The following is a 19615-nucleotide window of genomic DNA, read 5'->3' as shown; positions in this document are numbered from 1 at the left end:
CTTAAGAGTTACAGTCTTAGAAACTAAGACAATCCTAAATTTCTTCTGCTGCTCCCAATACAGGGAGCCAGCGAGGGTATGATGAAGACAGCAATTCTCATTTATTTTCCTGACACACATGGAAATGCTGCTTACAATGGAAACTGTTTTCCTACAGCATAGCAATGTCTGTGACAATGTAATTGGTATTGCACGTTTGTGAATCTGATGATTGTATTTTTCCTTCAGCATTAACAATTTTCCTCACAAAAAGGGTTTCAGCAATAGCTCTGGCCTATTTTTAGAATTTCTAATTGCCACTTCTCAACTTTGCAGTTAATTTAGAATATTTTTCTTCTGGAACATGGTTAAAGAGGGGAGGGTTGAAACCATTACAAGAAAGCAATTGGAACAATTGTAAGAATCTTAGAAGGAGAACATTTTGTAACGCTCTGCAGTCGCATTGAGGCTTTTCAGCTATACTGATGATTGGAGAAATCTGGATTTCAGTGACAGCAAAAAATACAGCTAATGCATCGAACGTTTCTTAAAGGGTAGTGTTTCATGGGAAGCAGCTACTAGAAATATGGGAGTTTCTAAATGATTTGGTTTCTTTGGCAAGAACTAATTATACTGGTGTCCTTTTTGTTTGACATGGATACCCGTCAGCTAAGAACTGGACTGAGACCATGAGCTCGTTTTAGAGCAACAGCTGTGGCACTATAATGGGAGTCAAGCACGTCTGACTTGCACCAGGTTTTAATTGGAGATATGGATGCGAGGCACTGCATTCTGATATCTAGCATCTTGAATCTATAATGCAACTTGCCGAGCTCCTGTTTAGTGATATCAGTTTAGTTACTAATGTTCTTTGGGTATGAGATGGAGTTTCACTTCATCATTTAACTATCCCATGTGGGTTCTATAAATGTCTTCTTAGAGTGTTCTACCTGCAGGCTGCAAGAAATAGTATTTAGCTATGAGTAAATCAGATCAATATGGTATCATCTGCTGCCTTATGCATGCAAAAAACCGACACTTGTTATTTTCTTCTTTTTTTGGTATCAGTTTTCACTACAAAGATCAATGTTGAGGTGGGGACTGGTATGCCTTTGTTGTCGGTGTTAATTGTATGCCCTTAGCTGGAAAGAGGGAAAGAAAAATTTTGAAAGGACTCAGACTGGTTGTGTTATTCTAGAGTAAACCGTGAAAGTTAAACTTTTTCTATGTTACTTAGTAGACAGACTGAAACAATTTCAGAACTTCTAGTTATTTCTGACAGCTTCTTGATGATACATAATATGTTGACTATATTCAGCCTTCCAGTACCTCATCCATCTTTAAATGCAGATGGAGAGTGTGAGGGATGGAGAATAATAATAAAAAAAAAAGCTTAACTTCAGTCTGAAGAAAAAGTTTTTTGGGCGGAGGAAGCATTTTAAGCACCTGGAAGAAGATGGCAAAAAGATGAGCAGCCAGCTTGGATTTTTAAAGAATAAGTCATACAAAGAAAAAAGCCATACATGAGAGTTATGGGCCCCATGGATAGAAGAAAAGCAGATGTTTAAGCTGTATCTTTTGGTACTGTCTTGCATGTTATGGAAACTTGGCTTAGCCGAAACAACTATAAACTGGATACCAAAGTACTTTGAAAACCCTTTTCAGAGTGTTTACTGATTAATTGATGTTATTCTATCAACGTGGAAAGATAATTTATTTTTGAGGTCTGTCTTGTGGCTGGTTTTGTTCAACACCCAGTGACCTGGATCAAGTAGGGAGTTGGTACTAAATTAGCAGAAATAATATAACTCGGAGATTGCTGGGAGGGCAGAATCAGGATGCATAATGATCTTAACAAATCAAAAAGAGTGGCCTAAAAAAAGTAGGCTGATTTATTCTTTCTAGGAACAAGTGCAAAATACCAATGCTATTCAAGCAGAATAACTGACGAAATGTGCGATTCCTCAGAGTAAGTCGTTGGGTTCTGCTGCACCTTAAGCTGAAGAGGAGCGTGTGTCTTTTGTGGAGCAATACAACATCACATTGAGATCTTTGCAAAACTTTTAACTACGAAGTATATGAGGCATAAAAGTAAGTGTGAAAAGGAAAGTAGTAATTTCCTTTCTGTGTCAGTAGCAAATAGAGCTTAAATAGCAGCAAGGAAAAGTTGGGATAATACTAGAAAAATATTTTGGGGGGTAAAATAGTTGACTACTGGACTAGATGGTCTGTGGCAGTGATAGAATTTCTGCTGTGCAGAGCTTTAAGAACAAGCTAGGAAAATGCCTGTTAAAATCTGCAGATACATCTGGCCTTGTTTTGGGGTGAGCGATTGGCTTCTTGAGTTGTCTTCCAGCGGCTGCCCATCTTTATTATTCCATGGATGAGAACAACATTTTTGACTTTCCAGTCACTGACGCTCTCTGTCTTTAAAAAAGGTATGGAAAGGCCTTTGTAAATAAGTAAATCTGTCCTTTAAAAATATCCCTGTGTGCAGTTGTGGGACGGAATCCTGCTGGCCTCGGGTCAGTCTGAAAAAATCAAGTAGTTATATGACCAAGACATGACAGCAGAGAGTAGCTCCACTGACTGCCTCCTGCCAGAACAGAAAATTAATTCGCTGTTGGGGTAAGGAAAATAGAAATGTATGGACAAATGTTTAAGGCCTTTTCCTTTCCTCATCTCCATGTTAGTCTTTCACCTAAAATGTGTTACAATTAAGCAGCTGTCAGTATAGCTGCCGTATTAGAACAGGATGAAGAGTGGGTGGAGGGAGCCTGTGGTAATTCTAGGAAGTATTTTGCTGATGGAGCTTTCTCTCTGTTTCTGCCTTCTCTGAGCTGGAGCAGCAGTAAGACACTAATACACTTTTCAATTACACAGGCTTCTCCAGATTCCGCCTTTCAGGAACTGTGCTCCACTGACCCATGGAATTTAACTTCATGTTTAAACTTCATGTTTTACCCAAGCATGTCTGCCTCTGTCTGCTACAGTTGGTTGTTAAACCAGCTCTGAACTACTGTGTTTCGTCTCCTTTTGCTGGCCTGCTACTGGACTGAGCTCTTTTCAAGGGACTTATACTATTGTCTTTCAGCAGCTGCCATCCCTTGTTTCTTTGCTGTTGTTCTAGACTTCCGAGTTTTGGGACACCACTGCTGGTTTTGATTGCTCTCTTTCTAACTGCTGTGGTATTTCTGGCTTCAAAGGCAGAAATTTGTCAGTCTCCTCAGCTCTTCCACTTCCTTATTCCTCCTTCTCTGGTACTTTCTCTTTTATCACACTGAAATCCATCACTTACCCCCACCAGCCATTTGGCAATCCATCAGCCTTGCTCCTCTTGGCTTTCATACCTCTCTGTTCCTTCTGTTCTGACTACAGGTCCTTTAATTTTCCCTGCTGACCACTGTCTGAGCTACTTCACCCTGCCCTGACTCCACACTTCATTAGCTCCTGCTATCCGTGGCAAAGCTCAGCCTCCTGGCTTCTTTCATCCTTTCAGCCTCTCTCATCCTCTGGTCGTTCCTTTGACTGTTCCAGTTTTCTCTTAGCTGTCTCATATCTTTGTCTTTATTGTTCTACACTCCACACCATCTGTTGTGCTGCTGCCTGCATGACTCATCCTGAAAACAATAAAAATCCTACTGCATCCCCAAGCATTACACTAGGGAGCCAGCGAAGGCACTCCTGTATCCAAAATCTACATCAACAGCAGTCAAGCCGAGATCCTTATGGAATTCAAGTACATAATTTTTGTTTAAATCAATAGAAGTTAACTGCCAAATACATCTGAGAATCCTGCCAAAGTTTCATCTCAGCTCTAAGAAAAGGAGGCAATTGTTTCCTGGGGCTGGATTTAAAAACACCTCTGCAGGGGCAGCCTGAAAGTTCTTAAGTTTCTTAGTGAGTAACTCTAGGTTTTTTTCTGCATGTACAATTACTGAGTGTTTTATGAGCACAGACAACATATGGTCTGTACACAATGGAACAAACTAAGAAAAATCTGTCACAAATACCAAGATTCATATACACAGTAGACAAGGCAATATATATGAAAGCTCATAAAACCAGGGAAATGGAATGTTTCATCAGACCTTTTTCTAACGGTACACAAGGCACACAATGCTTAAAACCACTGCTACTCAACAAAATGATTAACAAACTAGATTTAAATCATCATTTGGTTTCATAGCCTAAGCAGGAATAATTTTAGATATAAAAAGGAAGTTTTTCCCCTCTAATGTTTTCAAAGGCAGTAGAAACCCATAGTGACCTTAAGTATTTTCTTGTCTCATCTAACACCTGGATAAACCCATGCTATGCTTCACTGAAATCAACGGACACAGACTAGTGCAAAGGGGAAATTTGGCTTGTAATATTTCAGATGTGTCTAAGAGTTATATTTAACCACGGCTTGTTTAGCAGGCTGTGACTGAACAAGCCTCATTTTACCGACTTTGGATGGTCAGTACAAAGTATTGCCTTTGTGCCACTACACTTGGAAAATAAATGTCTTTTATTTGGACATTGTAACTCATAACTGAAGCTGACTAAAGAAATTCTTTCTGCCATTAGTAGTTCCAGCATCGTTATTAACTACTACTCATAATCTTTTTCAGCCTTGACGCCTTTTGATTTTACGTACCTGCAGTTTCAATCATCTGTTAAACCCTTGGTTCACCACTGGATGGCAGTCCCTGCCACACTATTCACTCTGGGTAGGAAAGGAAGGAAAGTGGTGTACTGAAATCTCATGCTGCTTCGAACATGAATATATACATGAAATATTACAGTGGTGAGTATATTTGGATCCATTTTTCTTGATGCTAAAGTATAAGTATGTGAAAGACTTTTCTGTAGAATTCTTTCACTTAAATTCATTTTCCAATTGAAACTTCAAGGCTTAAAAGTGTACAAGAGGATAACAACTTGCACTTTTATGCACCATCCAGCCAAAAATTTCAAAGCATTTTATACAGACTAGGTCAATGAAGAAGTCAGTGTGTGTGTGTGTATACATTTATATATAACATATGTGCTGACTTTATCCATAGCTCATAAAAGGGAAAAAAATTTGGAGTATTACAAAGTTCTATGAATTACTCAAAATTACATTGTTGACACAGAGAGGTAAAAAAATAAAGCCTCAGTCTTTTGCTACAGGCTTGGGGAAGAGTGGCTGGAGAGCTGCCTGGCAGAAAAGGACCTGGGGGTGTTGGTCAACTGTCGGCTGAATATGAGCCAGCAGTGTGCCCAGGTGGCCAAGAAGGCCAACAGCATCCTGGCCTGTATCCGAAATAGTGTGACCAGCAGGACTAGGGAAGTGATCGTCCCCCTGTACTCGGCACTGGTGAGGCCCCACCTCAAGTGCTGTGTCCAGTTTTGGGGCCCTCGCTACAGGAAAGACATTGAGATTCTGGAGCAAGTCCAGAGAAGGGCAGTAAAGCTGGTGAGGGGTCTGGAGCACAAGTTGTGTGAGGAGCGGCTGAGGGAGCTGGGGTTGTTTAGCCTGGAGAACGGGAGGCTGAGGGGAGACCTTATTGCTCTCTACAACTGCCTGAAAGGAAGTTGTAGTGAGGTGGGGGTCGGTCTCTTCTCCCAAGTAACAAGTGATAGGACAAGAGGAAATGGCCTCAAGTTGCTCCAGGGGAGGTTTAGACTGGATATTAGGAAAAGTTGTTACACTGAAAGGGTTATCAAGCATTGGAAAAGGCTGCCCAGGGAAGTGGTGGAATCGTCATCCCTGGAGGTATTTAAAAGATGGGTAGACATGGTGCTCAGCAATATGGTTTAGTGGTGGTTTTTGTCAGAGTCAGGTTGATGGTTGGACTCGATGATCTGAAAGGTCCCTTCCAACCTAGGCGATTCTATGAGTCTATGACTAAACATCCACTGCATGTCTGATGGTGGGGAAGGAATTAAATGGCTAAAAGGAGATGACTATTTAAATGGTTAGCATACAGTAAGTGTAGGGATAAGAACTACGTAATATTGAAGTTATGACTGATGTCCATAAATTCGAATTAAAAGTCATAATGTAGACTGCAGAGGTAGAGAAAGCCACGTGGACTTCACCAGGATTTCTGTGTGAATGGTTATAAAGCAGGGTGAATCTGCTATCACAAGGCTGTAGAAAAGTTCCTGGCAAAACCTGGAGCTCTCCCTGCTGGCATCTGTCTTGAAACAGAATGTGAAAAAGTGTTGATACAGCCCCCATAAAATACTGCAATCTATAAGATTTACCTAACTTAATAGGGATTTCACCGTAGTGTATTTTAAGGCAATGAAAGTCCCTTGTTTCGCTTGGATAGAAATTTAAATGACAGCTTATTACAACTAAGTCCTGTAGATGTCTCTTCAACAGTGAAAGGGAGATAAATGAAAAGAGGAGGAAGCATGCATGCATCAATGCCTGTAGAAAAGACCCCTTTCAACACCCTGTACAGATGCCTGCATCTGAGCATTAACGTTGTCACACAGATGGCTGGTTTTATGCCCCTTTTACAGATGGGATGTTGGGACAGTAAGCGACTAGCTTAAAGTTATGTAGCAGCTTAATAGCAGAGCTGGGAAGAAAATTTATATCTAATTGTCAGTTCTGCATCCTACCAACAGCGTTAGGCACTGTCAGTTCAGCAGCAAGCATTCACTAGAGTTTTTACAAAAATTTTTTTAAATTCTAGGTATTTGCAGGGTAACTTGATGACTTTTTAAATGGTTTTGTCAAAAGGCACTTTCTACAGCAAAACAAAAATATTGCAGCAGCATTTTATTGAAGCTTTAAGCAACGTACTTCCCCTCCTGCTTACTAGTTTGTTGGCAAGCTCTGTCCCTTCTGTTTCATGAGATGTAGACCATTTCACTGCAAGATCATTGCTGGTGTCTCCTTCACCCTCCTTTACGTCTCATATATTATTGAAACGGTTGCTCCCAGCTCTCTCAAATTGGTCCATTGTGCCAAACTTTTTCTCCCTTGATAAATTTTCAAAGGACCCCTGTTGTATTTCCACTGCAGTTAGCCCTTTTGCTTGTACCCCACAGACTTCTGCTGAAATACCACATTATTCTTTTCCAAGCACACCCTCCTTTGAAACGGCCTCCAAAACTAGAAGACCAAAGTTCTGCTCTGGGGCTCAGGCCAGCTCAACGGTTCCTCTCCATCTCCTCCTGCTGCCCATCTCTTTGCAGCCATCTGCTGCCTCTCGCCCAAGTGTCATTTGTAAGCTCCTCGGGGCAAGGGCAGCCTCTGTTTCTGCCCACCTCGTCCATGTAAAGGACTCCTTGGCGCTTTGGTTACACTCATAGTAGATTTTGCATTAATTAAATTTGATCGTGAGAAACCCTACCACCAAATTCCTGACCAACTGTACTGTCTGTCTCCGTCAGATTGAGGTTTCCGATTACTTCCGTTCTAAAGCTCTCTTTGCAACTCTTCCACAGTTCTCTATGTCCGGCTTTCCTTTCCTTTCCCTCCACCCTCCTCCCCAGCTTTCTGCTCAGAGGGAAGCACCGGTGCCCTCATTAGCGTGGCCCAGTTCTTTGCATTTGCATACTTTATTCAACCCCCCTGCCAGCGACTTTCTCCCTGTTTATTCTGAGCTTTTCTCTGCCTGGGAGCGTGCCCCGACACACCCTCCGCTCCTGCCCAATCCTTTCCCACGCTGACGCAATCTGTTTTTTGGTCTGCTGCCTGTCCCGAGATAACCTCCCTCACTGGCCCCGCACGGTCACATCCTGCCACTTAGGAAGAGAGGGAGTTTCCTCCTCAGCTGGCCAGTCTTGGTTGGGAAGACTACTGTAATAACACACAGGCCATGGGTGGATAATCTGGGAGACAAAGCACGTTACTTTTTATTGTACTTTGTGCTGACACCACAGGCAGAGGCAAGTTCTGCATAGAGCGAGGCAAATGGCCACATGGCAAAGCAGCTCCAGCGCAGTCAGACGCCTATGCTCATCCTTTCTGAAAAATTGCAGGAATTTAATGATTTAGTACTTAACTGCAGGGGAGGCAGGATGTTCAGTTATTGTTGATGATTCTTTCACTTGCTAGGCTGAGGAAAATATCCCTAAAGAAAAAATGTCCCACAGGGTTAGAAAGACCAGTTGTTCAATAAGGATTAATTTGGAGTACAGTCGGGGTAAAGCTGCCAAGCTTTGTTCCTCACTGAGATGCAAGCGTCTATATGGCGTGAACATCCATGATTCCAGGGTTTTGGTTTGGCCCGCTGTACAGACAACCACGGCCCAGCTGTGACTGGCATCCAGAAATACAGTACATTTGCCCAAGGCTTGGACCTGTCGCTTAAGGTGTTCCTGTTGTGTGGGGGGTGTTTCTAGACCTCCCTGATGCACACAGTGGAACCATGTTTGTGCTCTGAAATTCAGGTGGTGATTGCTGTGTTGCCCTAATAAATTCAGAAAAAATTATACTGCCTGAAAAGTCTCCTATATTCACATGTGTTCATTTGTGAAATGAAATTACATGTAGATTAAGTATTAGTGGATGAAAAGAGGTTGCTGTAACTTATGCCTGGTTAGCCATAATGCCACATGGTTGTAAAACGTTTTATGAAAGGCTTTTCATAACTGAGACTCCCTTGCCCTGGTCATGTTTATCTGTCTCATAGTAGGGGCTTGGGAAAGACTTATTGTAGGCAGGTTTGTGTTAGGTCTGCACTGAAGGAAACACCCTTTGGTCCTAAGGAGCACGCTATGGGTTCACATGCGAGCTTTAAGGCAGTTCCATGCTGATTGCCCTCCACACAATTCTGACACTAGTGGCCTTTGATGATTCCCGTTTCAGATTTGTATTTTCTTGTTGATTACAGATTATACTTGTTGAAGTTCCTATTATTAAAGACATATGGTCATTGCTTGTTCTGTGGTCATGCTTGGAGGATCAGACTCACATTGGGTTTCATTGTGTTGGCTCCGCAAACCCGCGGGTGGCATTGCTGAGCTCACAGTAGGTTGGGGAGGGAGGGAAGAGGAGTCTGGTGATGAGAGAGCTCTTCCTCCACAGGTACTGTCCCCTCCACCCCTCCAACCTGAAGTCTCAGGTGGACTTGCATACGTGGTGGAATTGAAACTTTTTGCCTGCTGCCAGAAGGTTGTTTCTGACACATCTCAGGGAGTCGCTTGCACCATACATTTGACATGTTTTCTTATCACTTTGAGAAATATCTGCCAAGTTTAATTCTTGCCTGGTTTTGCACAGTTTGGGAGGATCTCTCCTTTGATGATTTTCTCCTGGAGCCTTATTGCTCCGCATTTTACTTAGATACGTTGCCCTGTAGGGACCCGTGGAAAAATTCCCCAGTGGGAATTGCTTCTGGGTAGACTGTTGGTATTTACGTTTCTGAAAGTTGGATGTTTTGTACCCTGTGAACACACACTTCTTGTAAAACCAGACCATCTCAGAAATATAATTGCACTACGCTTATTTGATGACTACAAGGATACAAGGTATTGACTTTTCTTATTAATGCAGTACTTTGTTTGCTGATGAAAGGAGGGACATGGGAAGTGTACTATCTTGGTCCAAGATCTTTCATATGATTACAATGCATCCTTAGTAAAACCCAAGAGTGACCACCAGAACAGCAGAGCATGTGGGTTATTTTGAATAGCTTCTGTATAAACCGTTAGTCTATGTGACTGTTGGTATTGTAGGTGCAAAGGGTTAACCTAGTCCTAAAAGGATTACACATCGTCAGGAAGGCAGGCGATACTTAACCTAATTACTGAAATATTTAGTCAGCCAGTTCAGGCACTAAAACACGTTTTTCTCCCGAGTCCCAAAGAGGACATCCAGTATAGGACAGAAGCAGAACTATAGCCTCATGAGTCTGCTGACTGGCTGAATCAGCCTTATCTGCTGCAACTAACAGGGAAGACAGGAGAATGATAAAACCCTGGGGGACAGGCAGGAGGAGACAAAGATATTTACCTTCTGCTCCTTAAAAGGAAAGTTCTTTGCTGAAAAGAGTGTCAATAATTAGAGGTGATGCTTGAAGAGAAGTGCACTTGAAGAGAAGTTTGCTCCAGTGACCAGTCCGGCCCAAAACACTACACCTGTATTGCTGTGGAAGATGAAAAAGACTCTCAGGAGGGGTTAGGCAATTGAAATGGAGTCCTGCGCTCGGGTTTCAGATGCATGAAGCAGCAACAATAGGTATGTCTCACATGGTGCAGAGCTGCCAGGGGGTTGCTGGCATGAATCAGGTAGCCACATGCCACAAGACAAGGACGTGCAGAGATGCTAGGTGGAGTGCTGGAAGCAGCACAGCTGCATTAGCTTGGTGCCATAGAGATATAAAAACTTTTTGATATTAGTTTAGGTGCTAATGTTCACCATACTGTGTTGCTTCAAGGCCTGAATATAAGTCACTTGGTGATACCTAAATCTTCATTGTGTAGACGTAGCCTGTATCTTTCATTTCATTTGTGAATAAAGTGGTTGAGCTTGAGAATTTCCTTTTGACGAATTGGGTGCAAAGAAGTGGGAAGGTGAAGTTCTGTCAAGAGCATGTATGGACTGTGAGGGAGTCTTGGAAAGTTGTGCCTTAAGGTCTTGAGGACCCTGACAGGGGGAAAGAAAGAACATTATTGCTGGAGCCTGGAGAACGTTTTCAGGCCAGATGTAGTGCCCCTGTATAAAAAGTCCTCCCATCCAGAGCAGTAGGAAGCAAAATTGATGTCCAATACCAAAATACGCTGACTGCTCGCAGAATAACCTCTGTCAGTGTTGTAATGATTTTCTTCTATTTTTTTATGAGCTTCATTTTGCTGCTGTTATCTCCTTGCCCTGTTTTAAGTTTTGCAAGAGAAGTTAGATCCTTATGTAGATTCCCATTGATACCAATAAAAATCAGCAGTGCGTGTCAGCGAAATCCTGACCAAATGTGAGTTTTCCCTGCAACATCATTCACCTCGGGATTTACCCGAGAAACTCATTCTTTCCTTCTTTCATTTTATAAAAAGATGAGGTACGTTCAGTTGCTTGCAGTTAGTAGCATGACAGTAACAATCCATTAAAAGAAGGACGTTGCAGATGAGCTCAGGAAACTCTTGCCGCTCATGAGGGACTTGGCTGCAGTGATTGTGAGGGAGGCTGATGGGAGCTCTGGCAGAACAGGTGGGGTGAGGAAATGTGGAGTTAGACATGGAGGGATAAACGGCAGGGAGGGAGGAAAGGAAGTCGTATCCCGGGATTTGTAGGTGGTGACAAGAAAACTATATTTGCTGTGACAGTAGATAGTGAGCTAGCGGGACATCTGTCATCCTTACTTTTCAGCTCTATGGAAAATACTGCTAGGGCTTCAAAGTCATATTGCCTTTTCAAAATGAAATGGTCAAATAGCATGTTTCAGGGAGGATCAATGTCTACCTTAATCCCGTGCATGCTCTTTGCCTTTTGCCCTTGGTTTGTTAATTCCCTCAGCTGTTTTGTGTGCACTTATCAGACACGTAACAGCCAGGCCAGCATTTCTCATCGTTATCAAGGATGATACTTTGAGCTCTGAAGAAGTCACATACATGGGTAAAAGGCTTGCAATTTGTACAATATATGAGCTACTGTTTTCCAAAGCGTGAAAATCAGTGGAGCTTTATAACCCTGTTGTAAATAGGGAAAGACAGACTTTTAACTGCTGGAGACAGCACCTGCAATGAAATACACGTTATGAAACCATGTTCCTTTATCACAGAACACTGTTGGGAAATGCATTAACTGTTAACCACCGGTTAACTGGCAGGTCAGGCAGACAAACCAAGGATTCAACATAAAGGTCTGTTACCTCTTGCAGCAACCCTAGGTATGACAGCTCAACTGGGAAGCTAGCATAAATCAGCAAGGTCTTGTCAGTGTGCTTCCCCTGATGCCGTCTATTTTCTAGTGATTTGGGAAAGAGCGTATTTTGGTCTCTGGAGATACTAGAATGGTCAGCAGTTACTCTCATGAATACTTAATCCAAGCAAATGAGTCTGCTCTATGAACAAGTGTAATTCTCTGTCTGTGCATCCACATGAAAAAAATTAAGTGCTATAAAATATGACTATGACATGTAGGGAAAATAGCAGTTGGTTGTATTTCAAGTGTCCACTGCTAGGCACTGGCTTTATGAAAAAGGACTCTTACTTCCTCAAAGAAGGGCTGAATAAAAAAGAAGTAAAGTTGACTGAAAGTAAGGAATGTTGCTTGGCAAAAGTGTTAGCAACTCATTAAAATACCAGAAAGGCAAAATAAGTCTGTTTTTCTTCTTAGTAAATTGTGTGTAAAAGCTTTTAAGATTTGTGTTGCCTTGAGTATAACTGAATGTGTTTTGGAGGTGGAGGGAAAGCAAGGTGTGGAGATACGTACTAGAAGGAATCCAAGTCTGTACACAGAGCTTTCCAGAGCTGTCAAATCTGGGGCTAAGAGACCACAGTCTGAAAAAATGGCAAGATAGAAGGATTTCTAGTCATACCGGATAAAACTCTACTTTTGGCAAATAGTAAAAGTAAAGTTTCAGAAAATGTTTGAGCCATCTAACAGTGTGCTGCTTTCTTTTTTTCTTTTTTTTTAGTTTAAATCTACATTTTTCTGAACCCTCAGTGAGTTTGTTCAAACCAAAACAGCAAAAAACTAAACCGCAAAAAAAAAGAGGGATTAATTTTCTGCTGGCTGAGCTTGCAGACCTGGTTCTCCATAGCATCCAATGAGTGCCCGTGCTGGCCAAGGGGAAGGGTGGGAAGATGCAGCCAGGGGTCAGAGGAGGTGGAACCATCCTTTTGAGCAGCAACTAGCTATTCAGTTAGGCACAGTTTTACAGTACGTTGAAGCCAAAATTAACTCGAATGCTATGCAAAGAGGAGATTCAAAATAATGCTATTTTTAGCTAGGTGATGGGAACTTTCTTGATCTTTTTATGAGAACTGTGTTCACTCCCGTGAGTTGTTCCATATAAAAAGGAACACAAAATACAATATTCCACTTTGGGATAGTCACAGAAAAGTGAAATAGAAAATAAAACCTTTTGGAAGTGAAATGAGGGGGATATAGAAACATGAATTCAGTCACACATCAGAAATCAAGAGAAAGGGTACAAATCTATTGTTATACCTTTAGATAGGCTGAAATGTTTCAAATAAATAAAAAAAGCCCAGAGCCTTACTAACCAATGGCAGCAATTGTCCAGCTTCCACCAAGTTTTTTTTATTTCGTGAACTATGCCACTTAAACATTGCAGTCAGCGATTTGGTTCCAGTTTGATCTCGCAGTTGGCACACAGACGGAACTCCCAGGGGGTTTAGGTGGAGACCCTCCCGATGGGAATGACAATTCAAATGTCTTCCCATTTGTCACGTCGTTCCTTCCCTGGATATCTTTCTGGGGTCAGGTGTGCGTGGAGGGTGATGTACGGTGGCATAGTGGGTAATGAATTGCTTTTTCTTGTTAAATATATGTGATGGATTCCACAAGTGGCTTGATTCTTCTGTCTTTACTAGGTAAAATACCTAAAGAAATTCACTAAGTATTTTGCCTGAATAAGGCCTGGAGAAAGGGGCCCAGAATGTGAATTCAGGCCCTGGGTCACCTGTGGATCAGTCACCCGTGGATCAGTCACCCGAAGCCTTAAACAGTAAGTCCCTCATGGACCCGTGTGTACCCAGGGCAATTTCGGAAAGATCTAACACCATCCCGCCCTAATGGGGACCCGGCTTCGAATTGCTGCTGTTCAAGTTGAGGTGAGCCGTGGTCCTTTCCCGTTCCTGCTGGGAAGTTCCCCAGGCCTGTCATGAAAGGTTATTGGTGTAACCCAAGCTTCAGCCATCGTGAGATAAAAGCAGTTAATTTCAAGTAGAAGGACAAAAGGTCAGAGCACTGCAAACCCAATACTGCCACCAGCATCTTGAGTTACAAGGTTATGGTACAGGGGAAGGAGGGGGATGAAGCGTAGCCTAGTAAACACTCACTCAGCTCTCAAAAATAGAAAGTGACATGGATCCTGATGGGAGAAATATGAAGCTACCGTACAGTACATATTCACCTGCCATTATCGCTTACATACGCTGAGAGGGAGGGCAGCTGGCTCCAAACTCCTCTCCAAAGCGGAGAGATATTTTTAAATAAAGTTAATGCATTAAATTTAAATTACTTTGGCAGCAGGAGAGACTCTGGAACCTGCAGGAACATTTTGGAAATGCTTCGCTTTGGATAACAGTATTTCAACCAGGTCTCTTTGGTTGAATCAATGCTGTTTCAGCAGCTTACACTCAGGTAAAACTGAGTATAGAAATGATAAAGCTCTCTTTCTGATACAGTCGTAATCCATTTGAATGTACTTTTGGTTAAACTACTGCATCCTTCCTTTTCACCTATTCTATGCCAGAAAACAGGTCTTTGAGGGACTATCTTCAATCTATGTTCTTTGCTTCTATGGAAACCTCTAAGAGGAACATAGTTCAGTGCAAGTGAAACCCCCTTGGTGCCATCTTTGATTCATGTCTATCATCTCCTCTACTACATCAGCTGCAAAATTCTTTGTAAGACAACAGCTTATCTGCTCTTCTCTGATGCAAGGATGGGGGAAAGATTCTAGCTGTGAGATTTACACTACTATTGCAAATTGTATCGGAAACAAATAATGCCAGCATAGATAGTAACGTGGCAGTAATAAGATTAGCGAGAAAGTCTCACTTTACGTTTAACAAGAAAATAGAAGACACTAAGGTAAGGAGGTTGGCTGAAAGACTCTTATCAGCTGTTAGTGTGTGTAAGCCAGAGTCCTGTTAGTCTCCAGCTGTGCTTCTGAGCCAGCACAGCGTGCTAATTAGCTGGGGTGCCAGATCCTGCTCTGCCTCTCAGTTCCTGCCGTCATTGGAACAAGCCATACAAAACAGGTTCTGTTTCACAAATACCTCTGAGGCTTTCAAAACTTCTGGAATCTTCTGAAATCTCTAATCAGACAAGACTTTGTTGAAACCTCTGCTGGCAGAGTGAAAAGGTCAGTCTCTGTATTTAAGTTTTTCTCTCTTATGTACACTGGACTTGCAAAATCTAGTCAAAAGCATTGAAACTGATAGTACAAACAAATGTGTTTGGTTTGAAAAAACAATTTCTGAAGCAAAATCTATTCATTAAACAGACCCAGTGTAATTCCAGCCTAGTAATTCAGAACAAGGCAGCTAGAGAGTCTGTGCAGGACTCTCACTCAAAAGAGTCCTTTACAGAACCAGGATTTTTGTAGTCACTCCTCCTCACCACATCTCAATTTCACATGCCTCCGTGGCCCTGGAACCTGTTGCATAGGTTTGGAACTGTTTTGATCAGAAACTTTATTGGCAGTTTGTTCCTGCGTAAGGGCTGTTGATGCACCTCTGCCCTGTACTGTGTGGAACTATTTGATCCTTTTCAGGCAAGCCATGGACTTTTACTCTCCAGATAAGTATTTTCCTAGTGCCTGGAAATAGCGTAGTGTCCTGCTGCTACCAATATGTTCCCATGTATCTGGAAAATTCCTCGGTATTTTTGTAGGTAGACCTGCTGTGATTCTGAATAAAGCATGAATGAAGCTTCCATACCTTAAAACCAGGCTGTCTAACTGTTTCAGATAACCTGAACCAAATTACAGTAATTCTCCTTTTAAGCACTTTAAAGTTTGATTATCTCCTTGTAATGTACATCCAATCGAATGGAGTGCAAACAGTACTAAATTGGGCTTCCAGGGGACATGCAGGCACACCATGCAAGTGATATAATGTAGCAAACCATGATAGTTGTATGTGTGTGCCATGCCAGCCTCTAAAAACCACAGTTACCTCTTCTTTGCTTTGCCAGTGTAATACAGAGATTGTCATTTACCAATGATTACACTTTGTATTTTATTAACAGTCAATTGTTGTAGGAGCCATAAGCCTGGACTAGGCCTTTGATGTTCCAGGTGCTGTACAACTGAACACCAAAATGGCAGCTGCCCCAAAACTTTCAACTAAAGTAAATAAAGCAATTCAATAGTGACGTGCAGCCACTTAATATTATACTGACAAATCCTAAGGAAATTCACAAGAGCAAAGGACCAGAAAAGGCAGTTAGAATTACCTTGTTTGATTTATTAATACGTTCAGGACTACATCATGCCTCTAACCGCCAGTTAAAATGGAGTATTTATTTGAAAGCACTGGAAAATAAAAGGAGTTAGGCTGGAGGCACAATTTGGGAAAGAAATTGGAGTTAACATCGGTCACAGTAAATGCTGCTTTGAGTAGATAGGTAGATGATGTGGGTGTTGTTTGGAAACTGGGATTGGAAAGATGTCAGCAGAAGGTAACTATGTACCTCAGGACCCATCATAAAAAAGGCTGAATCCAGATATTTGTTTTTAAAAAGGAAGGAGAAAGAGGAAGAAATCAGAGTCAAAAATTGTAGCAGGGCAGTTCTGGAGTAAATATGACAAAATGGGGTCAATTTAGCAGCAAGACAATTAGTCAATACAAAACATGTCCTGATAGAAACCCATATATAGTAATTTATGTATGTATAGCTCTGCTCCACAATAATGTCAACCTTTTTCACACTGCTTATTAATTTCCTCGGGCATCAGAGGCACAAAAAGGGAGACCCTTTAAATACAGATGAAGAGTATTTATTTAGCGCTTTTGCCTTTTTTATTGTTAGCGTCTAAGCTACTCAGTAGCGTTAATAGTAACTAACTACAAACAAATGATTACTCATGGTTGATGTCATACGTCCCACCAGGTTGCTCAAGGTTCAGTAAGAAATTAAACATCAAACAAAAAAAACCCCTGCAATAGCTGAATGCAGCAAGCCAACTAAAAGAAAGTTTATGGGGATTCTATTTAAGTCATGCTCTCACCACCTCTAAAGGGTGTATCTGCTGGTTACCGCTCCCTCTGCCCTGGGCATTCTGGGTAGAATCATGTCTTGAATATGCCTGAATCATATATAACCCAGGAGAAGAGTCAGCTTTTGCAATTAAAGATGAGCGGGTTCAAAAGCTTGTTGAGCCCTTCGAGTCCCAAGATGGTTCAAGAAAATCTGAGTCGGGGAGGGGAAAACCAAAGAGCAATATCAACCACGTTAATCTGTTTGTTTCAGATGATACTAGCTGTGTAATATATGCTTGAAAAAAAACCTGATTCCTGCTTTATTTTTGGGAATTCAAATTATGTGTGGTGTTTCTTGCAATGTTTGTTTTCCCTGTGCCTAGGGCCTTTGCAGTGTAGAAACATTGAAGTCACACACTCAGAGCTCAGAAAATATCCTCTTTATCTTCCAGTCCAACATTGTTCCTGTCACACAGTCAATGCCCAGTCACTAATTCTATAAGCCTACTAGAATGTTATATCACCTCCTATTAAAGCCTTTGAGGAAGGTGACTCAACTAACGCAGTTAGCAGGTTATCCTATTGCATAAGTTGCTTTATAGTAAAATCGGACATGGACTCGACCAACAAAGTTTGCATTGAGATCCGTGTTTTTCTGAGGCTCGGATTCACTTAAGTAATTTTTAAAAAATTGTTCCTGGACTAACTTGTAAATTCTTGTGTAAAGTTAGACTGACAATTGCAGAAGGACTTAAGGCTTGTATTTTCAATCTTAGAAGAAGTAGAAATAAAGTGAGGCTTAGCCTAATGCTATAGCCCATTAAGGATATTTTTCCTCTCCCAAGTTGACAGTAGGTCTGTGTAACAGCGGTTCTAAGTTTAACAGATGAAGCAATGTATATTGGAGAAGTCCTTCACCCAGAAGTTTATTTTAAGCTTTACGGTTTTAGATATGTTCCTTGAAAGTGCGTTTCACCAGAAATAGTTACTTTGACCATGTCCATGAAGGAGGATGGTTTTTTCTGAAAGATGGTTTCTGAAGTGGCTTCACTAAAAGCCATTGAACATATCCTGAAAGTAAAAGGCAAATAAATATTCCAATATGTTACTAATTTTTGAGAAAGCTGCTGATTATTGGAGGTCTTAACTCATAATTTTTGATCATTTGTGGTTGGCAAAGAACAAACGAAGCATATTTTACAGAATGGCCATGCATGATAAAATTAATACTCACAAACCAAATGATTTTACAGTGAAGCCTTCCTCAGCCAAAAAACATAGTACCCTTGAGGGTTAGCTATAATCTTACTTTTCCTTATTTTACTCATGATGAATTTGGAGAGGGGATTATTTCTAACTACACTAGAGCCTGATGTTTGTACGGCATTTAACACGGGGGTTTTGTATAGTTTAAAGAATCCGCTGAAACTCAATTTGCAGTTCAGGTTAACTGCCTTGTACCCAGGTATTTAAGCATGCTCAAAATGGGCATATAGGGGTTTGAAGGTGAAAAGGGAAGTAGAGGTTCTTAAATTTGATATCAACTGTTTTAATTTCTTGAAAAAGTAGAGGTTGCTCACTGTATATTACATTGAGTGTCAGGAAACCAGAGGAAAAAATGAGTGCTTGAAAGGTTTTGAGCTGCTGTCAGCTATCTGAAGAGAGCAGTGCTTCAAAGTGACTATTAAGAATAGACATTTTTCACGTGATAGTACAGCTGGTCTTTTCCCTCCCCTCCCCTCCCCTCCCCTCCCCTCCCCTCCCCTCCCCTTCCCTCTCCTTCCCTTCCCTTCCCTTCCCCTTCCCCTTCCCCTTCCCCTTCCCCTCCCCCTCCCCCTCCTTTCCCTTCCCCTTCCCTTCCCCTTCCTCTTCCCCTTCCTCTTCCCCTTAATAAAAAGACCCTAAGAATTGACATACAAACCAAGTATCTCCCTCAGTGCCATTGTGAATTCTGCCCTGAGTTCTTCCCTTCAAGAATGTGACTGTCCACAGTGGAGGAAACGAGATTCTGTTGTGGGCAGAGGACCCTGGGGATCGGTTCTTGGAGCTTCATTGCCCAAAAGTTTTGTGGATGGCTGCTTCACTGCAGGTCAGCCACTGCTGCTGGCAGACTAGGAGTTGTGATGGATGAGTAGGGCAATGTGAACGCAGTGGAAGTCTCTGATAGGATGTAGGGTGCAAAGGGGGATCCCTTTTTCCAGAAGAATGGTAAACATAATTGCTCAGACGCTTACAGTTGCTTATTTAACTAGAAATTAATGCTAGGAATGAAGTGGAGCCAGCACGATGCTTGTATACAAGCCAACCTGCCAACTCTTTCAACCAGCTTGTTTTATTTGTGTTGCTACTTCCTTTGTACGGTGTATTAGTGCAAGATAGCGTGACGTGAGAGTATGTGAGCTGATGGAAACCAGTGGAGTGTAGGTTTGTATTTCAGGCTACCTGTGCACTCTTGGGGTAAAAGCAGTCTCTAAATTCACACTTTGTGTTTCATACAGTAGTTTGAATGCATGAGACTGGGGATGCTGGCCACATGAATAAAGATACTGATCCAAGGCTGTTGTGACTTGCATAACTTCACTGAAGCCAGAAGTGCCACAGGAATTTATACCAGCTGGGAATATGGTCCGTTCTAACAAATTTAAGAGCTGTCTTGCTTAACAGAGCTGATGAACAAGCAGAAGCTTGATACATCCTTTCACATGCAAGCTCTGCGCAGCTCAAGTACTTCCACGCATGTTTCAGGATGAACAATGCACACTCTCTCTCTGTCTCTCTTACCCTGCAAGATTGCTCCAGTCCTTTGAAA

The sequence above is a fragment of the Larus michahellis genome, chromosome 5, assembly GCF_964199755.1.
Source record: "Larus michahellis chromosome 5, bLarMic1.1, whole genome shotgun sequence".
In the NCBI taxonomy this organism is placed as follows: Eukaryota; Metazoa; Chordata; class Aves; order Charadriiformes; family Laridae; genus Larus; species Larus michahellis.
Note: the sequence above shows the minus strand (reverse complement) of the source record.